At 29.6% G+C, this 13942-nt stretch overlaps 1 protein-coding gene across 4 annotated transcripts in view; it reads right to left on the bottom strand.

Annotated features, from left to right (window-relative positions):
- Positions 1-13942, bottom strand: part of LOC111626511 (endonuclease/exonuclease/phosphatase family domain-containing protein 1-like) — a 72534-nt gene that overhangs the window by 48201 nt on the left and 10391 nt on the right. Inside the window, exon 1 of one of the 4 annotated variants that reach the window (XM_023369928.1) lies at positions 8874-8979. The exons of 2 other annotated variants lie outside the window; for them this stretch is intronic. The gene's annotated coding sequence lies outside the window, so the exon portion shown is untranslated. Of the gene's footprint in view, positions 1-4070; positions 4092-8873; positions 8980-13942 lie in introns of those variants that run through there. One more of the 4 variants, XM_023369944.1, reaches the window with a different exon arrangement.

Consider the following 13942-nt stretch of genomic DNA (forward strand, 5'->3'; position numbering starts at 1 on the left):
TTTACGTTCGAAAAAAACTACCGAATGGATTCTGTTACAGTAACAAAGCCATATCAGATTCATAAAAATGAATCATTCGCGCGATCTGCTCACTGTCTTATTGATATTACATAAGCCCAGTTTTCGGAAAGAACTCATACCAAAATATTTTTCTGACCTTCTACACAGATGAGACCTTGATAGAAACATTCTTCTTCTAATCTTTACAAGTTTATATCATTTCTGTAACGGGTTTATGTAGGAAATTACTATTTTTTCAAGTTATTAAATGAGGAATATGTCGTGCTTGTAGTGTTTTAGTGAGTAGTGATGCGTTTAATGCGCTCGCTTATGGGATAAAATTCGCTATTTTTAGAAGGAAGTTCTACTGTAGAATAGGTTAGTATCGACCTGTATGAAGTTGTAGATCTTTATATTGATGTCTGTTCGAAACTTTATAAGATAAGCCCCCTCTACACGAATCTATACGAGGGTGAACCATGCTTTTCAATAAAGAATAGAGAAATTGCACATACACACACACAAAAAAAATGACAGAAGAGATAATGGAGTTGATAATATCTTCCACTTTTATGCCAATTTCCTAAGAGAGTTTTAGACAGACACATCCTTTACAGTCAACAGATTAATTATAAGACGTCCAGACGGAAAAAAACTGATAATGCCATTAATAAAAGTTGTATGAACCTATGATATATGGCACGGAAATTAAATTATTGATGAAGGAAGTAAATTGTGATAAATCTTGTAAATGTAAAAGACGTGTTAAAATAGGTCACAAATGTGTTTTTTGTATTGCTCGTTCCCACACTTTTAGACCTTGATAGAGGGGGAGAGGTATGCTTTCAAAATTTGCCATTCAGGTAAATTGGCGTATACGTGGGAAAGAAATAATAAAGGGGGGCTTTAACAGTTTAATTCTTTATCTGCACCCTACGCTTATAATGGATTCGTTTAGGTAAGAAGTTCTGTTAGGTTCAACGTCATAAGATTTGATACACCAAACTGTCATTGATCGGTCTTTGATCGCTGTTTTTAACAATTTGCGTGACAGACAACACGAAATGTTGTAGTTAAAGTCGCTCCGGTTGTTGGCAAGAACCCAAAACTTTCAAATAAAAAGCTTTAGGTAGCGGATAATTTCTTTTTAGAAAAAATAAAATAAAATAAAATTGATTAAGATCGAAAGTTTTAAGTTAGTAAATTAAAACAAAAAGCAGAGAAAGTTGTTAGCGAATGAAAATGGTGATCGATAGTTCTTGTTTGAATTAATTAAAATAATGTAAAACTGGTGTTGATGATGTAAATAAGGATAAGACGCTGCCTATTGCCATCTCTCCCTTTATATGGGATGTTAATTATATCGAGTGTTCTTGTACGCCCCATTATCGAAACATATTCAATACAATTACAATCCTACAGTGAAAGTAAGTTATCATGCCCCATTCACTTTTTGTATATACATCCGTACATTAAGTATCATATTGAATATCCTTTTCTAATTGGGCAAGATGACTTAGTGTTATCTTCCACAATTATGGTAAAGAATTAAGCTACTAAAATCCCCTTTATTGTTACCCTTCTATACAGTATAGCCTAAGTACACTGTACTAGTGTTAAATCATCTTTCTGCTGATACTGATTGCGCCGAAATTTTATTAAATCACGTAAATTATCTCAAATTCATTAACCTTAAAGCTCACTTAATGACTTTTTCTTATCTCTTTTATAATCTTTTAAGTACCTTTGTTCTATCATGAATACAATTATAGTTGTAACAAAACCCCCAGCAGTTAGATTTAATCATAGATACGTTTGTAATTACTTGTTCTTGCCGCTGAAATTTGCATATAACTCGTTGTTTATACTGATCTATAACACTATAAACAATTGTTTAGAGTATATAAGATTAAGGCCCTACTTTAGACTCTTCCCTTACAATAAGAATTTTAAACAGAAAGTCGGCGTGGCATGGTTGCAAAATACCATTTTAACTGTTATAACATTGCTGATGACATCATTCAGACGCAGCATTTATTAAAATTATAGTGTTTAAACGCCAGGAAAATATGGAAAAAATTTGCGGTTTAATGTAAACATAAATTATTAATAATAATGAAAGTTTTATCGATACAAAAAATGACGATCTAATGACGACACAGCGAGAAAAAAATAACCAGATTGTGACGACATAAACGTACTCTATAACGTCACAGTGTAGGAATGAGATTATCATTATGATATCACAAAAAAAGAGTATGACATCACAGAAGAGGAAGTTAGCATCACACAAGAAAGTGGCATCGCAATCAAAATTTGAAATTTAGATTTCTTTTTTATGATTAGAATTGCTTTTCTTTCTATCAATCAATTTGAGTTTATTAACGTATAAATAAAAAAAATAACACCGGAGGATTATAAAAAAAAGTGACACATTCAAGTGTGACATCATAACAGAAATTATTATTTAAAATTTAAATTTCTACTGGAGAATTAACTATTATTTTATGATAAATTAACTTTTAAAAAAATCCATTTTTAAACTAAAAAATTATTCGAATAAAGTGTGACATCACAGAAGTTGACACACGAACGTGTGACGTCACACAATAAAAATTTAAATTAAAATCTCTTTTGTGCATAAATTATTAACTATTTTCTGATTTCTTACCTTTCAAAAATATCAATTTTTAAATTTACGAATGTAGAAAAGTATTAAAAAAAAACATGACAGCACAGGAAGAAAAAAAAAGTGACACGTGAAAACTATGACATCACACAGTGAAAAATATTTAAATTTTAAATTCGTTTGTGTGCCTAAATTATTAACATTTTGTGATAAATTACCCTTAAACAAGAAAGTTTTACATTTATAAACCGAACAGAGCGTGACATCACAGAAGAGGAAGTTGACATCACAGTAAACAGCGTGGTAAGGAGTGTGACATCAGACAATGAAAATTATTTAAATTGTAATTTTAAGCTTAAATTATTGATAAATTGCTCTAAAATATAAATTTTTAAGTAAATAAAAACTACCTAAAAATCAAGTAAGGAGTTCTTTAACCTCAAGTTTATTTTTGAGTCGAAAAATATGGATTTAATCTGAGATTTTCGTGACATAATGTGATTTATGACAGAGCAGAGAAAGTTATTAATGATTGTTAAGCCAAGAAGAATAAAATACAATATATATATATATTTATAAAAATACTTCTTGGGCATGTAAAATCTTAATAAAAACTAACACCGGAGGGTCGAATTCGATGATAAAATGCGTACAAAAATACGTAAAAACATAAGTCCTGATTAAGGAAATAATTCATAATCTCTTTATTGATGATGTATATATGTCTGATTAAGTTTCTATTTCCTTATTAGTTACTAAATAACGAATATCCTCCGGACGCTGCCATCTTGAAAATTCAAAATTTGAAAAAAAAATTCGGGTCATGTGACTGATTTTGAAATATTTTAAATTGTAAATACTTATTTAGTTGTTTAATTTATTTTACTTTATGCAATAATTGATTATATTTATAACAATAAATGTAATAATTATAATTATTTATTATTGGGCGGATTTAATCAAAACAAAACTTTATCAATCCGGCAACCAATCAGAAATTGCGTAATATACCAATAATTAAATTTAATTAAATTTAATTAATTTAATTATTCTCTGTAAAATTTACTTAAATATTTTTAAATTGTAAAATTTTAAATAAAATTAGAAATTAATTTATAGGTAAATTTCTCGTCGAACGTTAAAAAATCGTATAAATTAATATTCAAACCGATTACGTCATTTTGAATTTAAATTTTTAAAAATTGATTTCGAATAAAATCAATCTATTTATAATTAACGGAAAATAATCAAAATATTAATTTTAATATTATAAAATTATATATTAATTAATAATAAAAAATTGTTTACGAAATTAAATACACGTAGTAACATAAAAAAACATGAATTATATACACTAAAAGATGTTTATATTATAATTAAATATAAATAAAGCTTATTTGTATTTTAATAATTCGTTTTTAGTAAAAATTATTACTATTACATTTAAAAAAAACAAAAGTTATTCAGAAAATTAAATTACGCTACATCACGTGACATCGTTTACGTCAACAAATCATGTGACGATTACACATTAAAAACTGAAAATAGTTAATATGATTCATTCAATACACGCAAAATTATTTTAAAAAATTACTTATTAGAAACTAATCCAGCATCGTTTAATGCAAATCAAATTTTAAAATTGATGAAGCTTCATCACGAATCAATAATATTACGCAACAATTTCTTTTAAAAAATTCTCTTCACCTGCTATGAATTTTAATTCATATTACATAATAAAAATGAGGAAATAAAATAATATGTTTAAAAATTTCTGTTAAATAAATTAAATCGTGAAGTAAGAAAATCGTTATACATAGATTAACGCTACTTTAAAGAGTCACGTGACGTAATTCAAAAAATGTAAATATAGTCGACCTTGCATTTAAAAATTATATTTATTTATATAAGAATTTAGTAAATTATATATTGATTATTTAATTTTAATTTAATAAACTTAATAATTTATATTAAAAAAAATATAGAAATTTTATTTTCAGAAACGTAACGAATAAAAACGATGTTTATGACGTAATAAGCAAATTTTACATTTATCGTCTGCTACAATTTTTTTTTTATTATTAAAGCGAACGAAATCACGTAATAATAAATTAAATTTATGATTTAAATATAAATTTTAAATTGATTAAAATTTAAATTTAATGATCATCTCCGCATATAAAAATTTTAAAATGTCAAACGAATGACGTCGAACAGCCAACCAATAAAAACAGAGGATATAGTGTAATTAAATCTGAAATAAATTGTAATTTATAAATTTTTTTGTGTAGAATGATTATGAAACTTATTTTAAAATAATTTATTCCGCATTTAATGTCTAAAACGTAAGTCAAATTTTTCTAATGTTTTATTTTAATTAATAAATTGGATACAGCAGACGATAATTTTGATCTTTAATTGAGTTATTTTATAAGATCCGTGTTTATTGGTTGATGATTTGACGTCACTTATTTAAAAATAAAATTAAAAGAATTGAAATTTCGAAATATCAATCAATGAAAATGAATCTTATAAAATAATAACTAACGTTCAACATTATTTTATATTCATATTATTTATACTTATCCGATGTTAGTTTTAATTTTTTACACGATAATTATGAACTTTACTTGTTTTATAAGACCCGTATTTATTGGTTGATGATTTGACGTCACTTATTTAAAAATAAAATTAAAAGAATTGAAATTTCGAAATATCAATCAATGAAAATGAATCTTATAAAATAATAACTAACGTTCAACATTATTTTATATTCATATTATTTATACTTATCCGATGTTAGTTTTAATTTTTTACACGATAATTATGAACTTTACTTGTTTTATAAGACCCGTATTTATTGGTTGATGACGTCGGATATTTAAAAAATAATAATAATAAAAATAAAATTTCTAAATGCGACATCGAACGCCAACCAATAGGAACGAATGTTACAAAATGACAACAACTAAAGTTGAAAATTATCGTCTGCTACGTAAAAAATTAAATTAAAAAAAAACATCAGAAAAGTTTAAATAATATAAATATAAAATAATTTTGGACTTTAAATGTTTTGTAAGATCCGTTTTTATTGGTTGGCGTTTGATGTCGTATTTATAGATTTCAATTTGTTTAAAAACTTGAGTTGTTTTATAAGATCCGTTTTTATTGGTTGATTTTTAAAGGCACTTGAAGAATAAACCGATAAGAATGGATATTATAAAACAACTGAAGTAAAGTTGAAAACTATCGTCTGCTACGTAAAAAATTAAGTTAAAACAAACATCGAATAAGTAAAAATAATATAAAATTACTTCTCCATTTTAATCGTAATTAATTAATTTATAAAAAGTAAATTGTATAAATGTATATAATTGTTTTTTTTTTTATTACCCATTACATGGAGAGTAGATACGTCGCCATGTTTGACAGACGACATTTTTTTTTTCCATTAGAAAAACGAAAAGTTGGAAGAAAACGAAGAATAAATGTGCTTCTTGCACGATTTTTATTGTTATTAGCCATAAACGGAGTTCAATAAACCGTAAGGGAGAAAGGAAAATGTTTTTATTCCTAGAAAATATTTAATTATTGATTTACATTATAATTTTTTTTAGGCCTAAACCAAGTTATTTGGAATTCGATGAATTGAAGTAATATAAAGACCGTCTAGACGTTGTAATGATCTTAAATTTTGATGAGAATAAGTTGAATGTGAGTATCGTGTGACGATAAAATTTGACCGACTTGAGTCATAAGATAGGTTTTTATGTTGGTGACGTCAGGCGCCATTATTGGTGCGTCACGTGACCAACATAAATTTTGAATTTGCCATAAACACGTGTAGATAAGATACGTACATGCATACACATACACATTTAAGGTCCGTTTATAAATTACTGTACAGTTTCGAGCCATTTTTGACACTCCCTCCTTGTATACAATAGTTGACAACAGGGAGAGAGGGTCAATAGTTCACAACAGGGTCAGGGAGGGTAAACTATTGAACACAATAGTTTTGACCGTCCTCCCTTTTACTTTCGTGTACAATAGTTTATAGTCTTCCGACACAGAAGAAATAATTGTTTTGTAAATGCCGAAATTTGTAATCTTCAACACTTACTTGTATGCGTGTATAGATGAGATATAGCCTATATATATACATGGATCGTCTATTATTAATTACGTATACAATTTTGAGTCACTTTTTTGACCCATTCCCTTCCTGTTGTATACTTTGACAAACCTCTTGTCCATTAATTACGTGTACAATAGTTTATGAACCCCTGACACAAAATAAATAATTTTCATGTAAACATTTTCTTCATTGAACATCACTAACTTAGTAAGCAATTAAGACCTTCTGAGATGCCTAGGCACAGAAAGCCTTTACATAATTTTACATCATAAACTAATAACGTTTAAATATAACTAGAGAATTATTTGTAAATTACGATATACCATTGCAACAGTAAAATTGCTTTATTTTTTCAATTTCGGGCCCCTAGGCATGTGCCCCGCGTGCATAGTGACTAATCCGGCACTGTTAGTAAGTAGACTTTTAGAGAAACAAATTCCGTAGTCCACGTTGTCAATAACTCAACCCATCCCGCCCTGTTGAATACAATGATGTATAGTACTTCTGGTGACTCTACCCCTTAAATTGCACACGTAATTAATGCTGCGTGTACCTACAACTATGTTACATACATACAAAGGTCTACATATAGACCTGCATACATGTCTACAGTCAGAGCCGGCCCTACCATAGGGCGAACGGAGCAGCCGCTCCAGGCGCTAAGTCCTAGGGGGCGCCTCAGTGGTAGAGAAAATAAAAGGGTATAAATTAGGGGCAACCAAAGGGGGCGCCATAATGGGATCTCGCTCCATCCTAAAACTTGCCTCGGACCGGCACTGTCTACAGTATAACTTGGTTCATACTATAGTTATATTATAGCTAGGCACATCTATTAGGCCTATATATAGGACTACATACACATCAGACTACTTATAGTGTATTTTCTTATTTGTTATATTTATATTTCAATAGAGAGAAAATAGAAGGATACAACTAACTTATAATGGAAAATTCAGTGAAAAGACTTAATTCGAAATCAAGCATTCGAAAAAGACAAACAAAATTATACACACGCACATTCTATAGCGTGTTCACTTTAACATCTATTCAGTTGCAGAAGACGTCTTTCCAGCATTGCACGAGTACGTGTATTGCTCGTGCAATCGTGAATATATAATCGGTCCAAATAGTGTTCGTGAGTATAAGGAATTGCTGTAGTTCTTTACCAATTAGCAGGTTGCATGCTGCCTTTTTATAAAGTCGTCGGCATCGTGTGTCGCCACACGATTTGTCAAGATGGCATCTTTAATTTGCATTTTCATATTGCCACGGAACTACCACGCAATTTACACATTCCCTTTCTTGAATGAAGTAATTTATTTCATTGTAAACGTCTAATGCAACTCGTGTAATACTGGAAAGATCTCGGTGCACCTGGATAAATGTTCAAGTGTACAGTACATAGAACAGTACATAAACACAATATAATGGGCAAAATATTTTTAAAATACTCATTATACTAAACTAGGTTCTAAATTAAACATACTTTCCATTTCAGATTAAGTACATATTTTTTTTTTGTTTTCTGCTATTAGAGTTTCCATTGTTTAATACACTCCCTATTTTTAACCGAAAATGACTCATTATACAATAATATATGTATGGATTTTAATGTATATCACACCTCTTACATTATTTTTCATCGCTGCCCTATATTTAAGATAATGTAACTCATTCTTTTCATACATTTTGACCAAATTTGATGGGGGAATAACACACATGGGAGTTACAGAACAATTACGACCACGCTCTATTATGAACAAATCATTATTTAGGTTCTAATCAAATTTTTAAAATTATCTCATGTAATTTAACACACGAAAGTCACTGCCTTACTTTCCCTGATAACGATACATTTAAAAAAACATGTATTTGCGGTGACTTTTTCTATAATTTTAGAGGAATTACAAAGCTGCATGCCACACGCTAAGGTCATAAATTTAAATACAGAATGACTGATCGTTCATCAGAATTACTTAAAATTCTATCGAACAGACATTACATTTTAATAAAATCAGTTTATAACAATATATATATATATATAAAAAAAAACTAGGTTATAAACCGTTAAGTTTCTTTTTAAATTCAAGCCTAAACAAAACTTACTTGAGCATGTTTCGTTCAGGTCACGTAACTTGGCGTTAAACTTGAAAAAAAAAAAATGTTACGTTACCTATTTTATGCTAAGGGAACACGTAAATAAATAATTTTAATAATGTAGATTTACACACACAACTAAACAAGCTGCAACTTAAGGCCCCCCTGTCCTTTTTTAAAGGCCCTGCTAGACAGGAAACTCTTCTATGTATTAAAAACATTATATCTAAATGTTCTGACATTGAAATTTGATCATTTGACACACCCATAATCAACTAATTGTACCAAGGAAAATTAAGTATTTTAATAAACTTGTATGCTTTTTTTCTTTTTCGTTGGCAAAGAGCCTAGTTACATTCGATGCTCATTCAACTATATGAAACATAAAAATTCTATAATTAGAACAATATAATTGAGAACAAATGTTGACTTTTTTTTAAATAGAAAGAAATAAGCCTGTATTAATTAATTATAAAATTTTCTATCCTACTTAACAATTAGCATCTCGTGTTTAGGAAATTCAAAACTTTATTTACCAATTCCTTCTTGAAATACAGACAAAACTGTTTTCTATATTTATCTTCGTACTGAGTGTAGACCTACACAGAACTTCCATTAACTGTACTTCTGGTCTACTCTGCTTTCCCAGCGTTTTCTTTTTTAAAAAAGAAATGTATTATTATTATTATACCGAAATTCTTCGCTAGCACGTGTATTTGTCAATTTTCTAGCATAATAATTCAATAATAGAGTTGTTAACCTTCTAGGAAGTGGGATGATAACTTGTTCGATTGTCTGTCTGTATAGAGAAAATATTAAATCAACAACCCACACGTACTCTATAGTCCTACATTAAATTTCTAAAAATATAACTGATGTCATACATAATAGTCCTTACACTTTACACATTTACAAACGTTCTTAACAAGTAAGCGTTAATGAAATCATATCTGTGTGATTCACAGCGAGTAATCCATCCTCTCAGACGGTAATTAATTACTTTTAATGACTAATGTAATTCTGAATTGGTTAATTTTAATGCTCCACTATCCATTAATAGACCAATAGTCATGCATTCTTGGTTACTAATTTGGATTTTAAGTAAAATTTATAAATAGAATAAAGGAGGTTAAAAATGTAGTTTGTAGAACATAAAAGAGAAGAAGATACAGGCATACATATACCATGCAGATGTCTTTTCTTCTGCTCGTGTGTGTACCTGCTTTTCAGTAGTGGTTATTATCACTATAGGAACTAAATTAGTGTTATTTTCACTAACAAGAAATACAACTAATAAACGAAAATATTCTTTACTTATTTCATTTATTTAAAAAAAGAAAGGGATTCGCTAAGGTAAATAAGAGGCCCTCTCTCTCTCTACTCCGGGCCCCATATCAAGTTTTCCACGTGCATATAAGCCTACATTATATACATATATACACACATACACCTACACGAGCACACAATACATTAGATTTCGATGTATAAGTCAAGATTTTGATGTATAAGTTAATTATTTTCATGGGAGAAATCATTCACGTCTCGTCTTTCCACTTCATTCTCTCGGGCACAATAAAAAAAAAAAAAGAGTAGATTTTTTCGAGCGTAAAAAATGCCTTTCCGGCAAACACGTACACAAGCAATCGGTTCGGTGTTCTGTTCAGATGTATTTGTCACCCAATTAATTTTCTTTATGAGCCGTACAATTAAATATTGATATATTCAACAAACAAGGAGGGGAGGGGAAAAAAGATGAAAGAGAGACGTTGTGTTCTGTTCTGTTACGAACTCATTTAACTCGAAAGTTCCAAAAAAGTTTATTACTCGATTGTAAATTGTGCCGGGAGCGTGATTTTTTTTTTTCAAACGTCATTAAATTAATTCTTATCTAAGTTATGACAGTCGTTACTGTGATTCATTCTCCTTTCGCTTCGTGTTAATGTTTATTCGAATGTTTCCCCTCTCTTAAAATTGCTTGACAAAGTATTCAATTAATTTTTAACGCTTAAAATAGGAATTAATTCGATTAGAAGTATATTTTTCTTGTGGTTGCATATGTAAATAGGCTATATATGTGTATATATATATACACACATACACTCAAATTTCCTCTTATTGTGTTTGTATGTATAGCCTACCTCATCTGCAGACACAATGTCTTTATAACAGGATGATCGATAAGGCATTTTCGGGGGTGGAAAATTGGGTCGGATTAGAAACGGTTCATTTAGTCCAATGGATGATCCGTGACAGTTCAGGATGTAAATTTCCACACGAAATGGATCTTTTCTACGGTGCGTTTATTAATATTGACTTACCAGATTAATTTATTTATTATTAATTAACTGTGTTAGCAAAAAGGAGGGATAAAAGATCGTGGTATTCTTGAAGGGAGNAAGAATAAATATATATATATATATAAGCTACCAGATAGAGAATTATAGATACTATATGGAAAAAACACGATTGGTATCAGTATCAGCTACACTACAACAACACATAATTGCGACGATCTTAACATTCCAACGGCCCTTCTAAAAATTGACCTTGAGAGTTATAATTTCCTGACGATGATGATATTAATTCACCGACAGTTTTTACGTTCGAAAAAAACTACCGAATGGATTCTGTTACAGTAACAAAGCCATATCAGATTCATAAAAATGAATCATTCGCGCGATCTGCTCACTGTCTTATTGATATTACATAAGCCCAGTTTTCGGAAAGAACTCATACCAAAATATTTTTCTGACCTTCTACACAGATGAGACCTTGATAGAAACATTCTTCTTCTAATCTTTACAAGTTTATATCATTTCTGTAACGGGTTTATGTAGGAAATTACTATTTTTTCAAGTTATTAAATGAGGAATATGTCGTGCTTGTAGTGTTTTAGTGAGTAGTGATGCGTTTAATGCGCTCGCTTATGGGATAAAATTCGCTATTTTTAGAAGGAAGTTCTACTGTAGAATAGGTTAGTATCGACCTGTATGAAGTTGTAGATCTTTATATTGATGTCTGTTCGAAACTTTATAAGATAAGCCCCCTCTACACGAATCTATACGAGGGTGAACCATGCTTTTCAATAAAGAATAGAGAAATTGCACATACACACACACAAAAAAAATGACAGAAGAGATAATGGAGTTGATAATATCTTCCACTTTTATGCCAATTTCCTAAGAGAGTTTTAGACAGACACATCCTTTACAGTCAACAGATTAATTATAAGACGTCCAGACGGAAAAAAACTGATAATGCCATTAATAAAAGTTGTATGAACCTATGATATATGGCACGGAAATTAAATTATTGATGAAGGAAGTAAATTGTGATAAATCTTGTAAATGTAAAAGACGTGTTAAAATAGGTCACAAATGTGTTTTTTGTATTGCTCGTTCCCACACTTTTAGACCTTGATAGAGGGGGAGAGGTATGCTTTCAAAATTTGCCATTCAGGTAAATTGGCGTATACGTGGGAAAGAAATAATAAAGGGGGGCTTTAACAGTTTAATTCTTTATCTGCACCCTACGCTTATAATGGATTCGTTTAGGTAAGAAGTTCTGTTAGGTTCAACGTCATAAGATTTGATACACCAAACTGTCATTGATCGGTCTTTGATCGCTGTTTTTAACAATTTGCGTGACAGACAACACGAAATGTTGTAGTTAAAGTCGCTCCGGTTGTTGGCAAGAACCCAAAACTTTCAAATAAAAAGCTTTAGGTAGCGGATAATTTCTTTTTAGAAAAAATAAAATAAAATAAAATTGATTAAGATCGAAAGTTTTAAGTTAGTAAATTAAAACAAAAAGCAGAGAAAGTTGTTAGCGAATGAAAATGGTGATCGATAGTTCTTGTTTGAATTAATTAAAATAATGTAAAACTGGTGTTGATGATGTAAATAAGGATAAGACGCTGCCTATTGCCATCTCTCCCTTTATATGGGATGTTAATTATATCGAGTGTTCTTGTACGCCCCATTATCGAAACATATTCAATACAATTACAATCCTACAGTGAAAGTAAGTTATCATGCCCCATTCACTTTTTGTATATACATCCGTACATTAAGTATCATATTGAATATCCTTTTCTAATTGGGCAAGATGACTTAGTGTTATCTTCCACAATTATGGTAAAGAATTAAGCTACTAAAATCCCCTTTATTGTTACCCTTCTATACAGTATAGCCTAAGTACACTGTACTAGTGTTAAATCATCTTTCTGCTGATACTGATTGCGCCGAAATTTTATTAAATCACGTAAATTATCTCAAATTCATTAACCTTAAAGCTCACTTAATGACTTTTTCTTATCTCTTTTATAATCTTTTAAGTACCTTTGTTCTATCATGAATACAATTATAGTTGTAACAAAACCCCCAGCAGTTAGATTTAATCATAGATACGTTTGTAATTACTTGTTCTTGCCGCTGAAATTTGCATATAACTCGTTGTTTATACTGATCTATAACACTATAAACAATTGTTTAGAGTATATAAGATTAAGGCCCTACTTTAGACTCTTCCCTTACAATAAGAATTTTAAACAGAAAGTCGGCGTGGCATGGTTGCAAAATACCATTTTAACTGTTATAACATTGCTGATGACATCATTCAGACGCAGCATTTATTAAAATTATAGTGTTTAAACGCCAGGAAAATATGGAAAAAATTTGCGGTTTAATGTAAACATAAATTATTAATAATAATGAAAGTTTTATCGATACAAAAAATGACGATCTAATGACGACACAGCGAGAAAAAAATAACCAGATTGTGACGACATAAACGTACTCTATAACGTCACAGTGTAGGAATGAGATTATCATTATGATATCACAAAAAAAGAGTATGACATCACAGAAGAGGAAGTTAGCATCACACAAGAAAGTGGCATCGCAATCAAAATTTGAAATTTAGATTTCTTTTTTATGATTAGAATTGCTTTTCTTTCTATCAATCAATTTGAGTTTATTAACGTATAAATAAAAAAAATAACACCGGAGGATTATAAAAAAAAGTGACACATTCAAGTGTGACATCATAACAGAAATTATTATTTAAAATTTAAATTT

Source organism: Centruroides sculpturatus, unplaced genomic scaffold (assembly GCF_000671375.1).
Source record: "Centruroides sculpturatus isolate CEXI.00-Female unplaced genomic scaffold, Cexi_2.0 scaffold203, whole genome shotgun sequence".
In the NCBI taxonomy this organism is placed as follows: Eukaryota; Metazoa; Arthropoda; class Arachnida; order Scorpiones; family Buthidae; genus Centruroides; species Centruroides sculpturatus.